This window comes from Mus pahari, chromosome X (assembly GCF_900095145.1).
Source record: "Mus pahari chromosome X, PAHARI_EIJ_v1.1, whole genome shotgun sequence".
Classification (NCBI taxonomy): Eukaryota; Metazoa; Chordata; class Mammalia; order Rodentia; family Muridae; genus Mus; species Mus pahari.
The window spans coordinates 29,085,004-29,085,402 of record NC_034613.1 but is presented as its reverse complement, the minus strand read 5'-3'; positions in this window follow the sequence as shown (position 1 = coordinate 29,085,402).

Sequence of the window (399 nt, the reverse complement as noted above, 5' to 3'; positions counted from 1 at the left end):
CCTAAACCTTGGTGGGGCAGCACAGTAGATCTGGTCCTTGGGACTTGAGAGCTTGGGAGCTATCTCCATCCCTTGCCAGCTGCTGCACTCAGATGAGCTGGCCCCACCCCTTTACCTGGGCAGTGCTGGAGAGCTAGCCGAGGTGATGTGTGTGCAGGACTGTTGGTCAACTCAGTCAACACCCAGGCCGAGATCCAGGGTCTGGTTCTTCATAACCAAAGCTGCAAAACCTTCACAACACAGTACAATAAAAGGATATCAGAGAGGAATCCCAGTTAGGATCCAGTATTGATAATGTAGCAGAAGCTAAATGCCTCAAACAATTCCAATAATGCACTGCAATGAGTATTTGTAAAAAGGAAGAGAAGGAGGAGGAGGAGGAGGAGAAGGAGGAGGAGG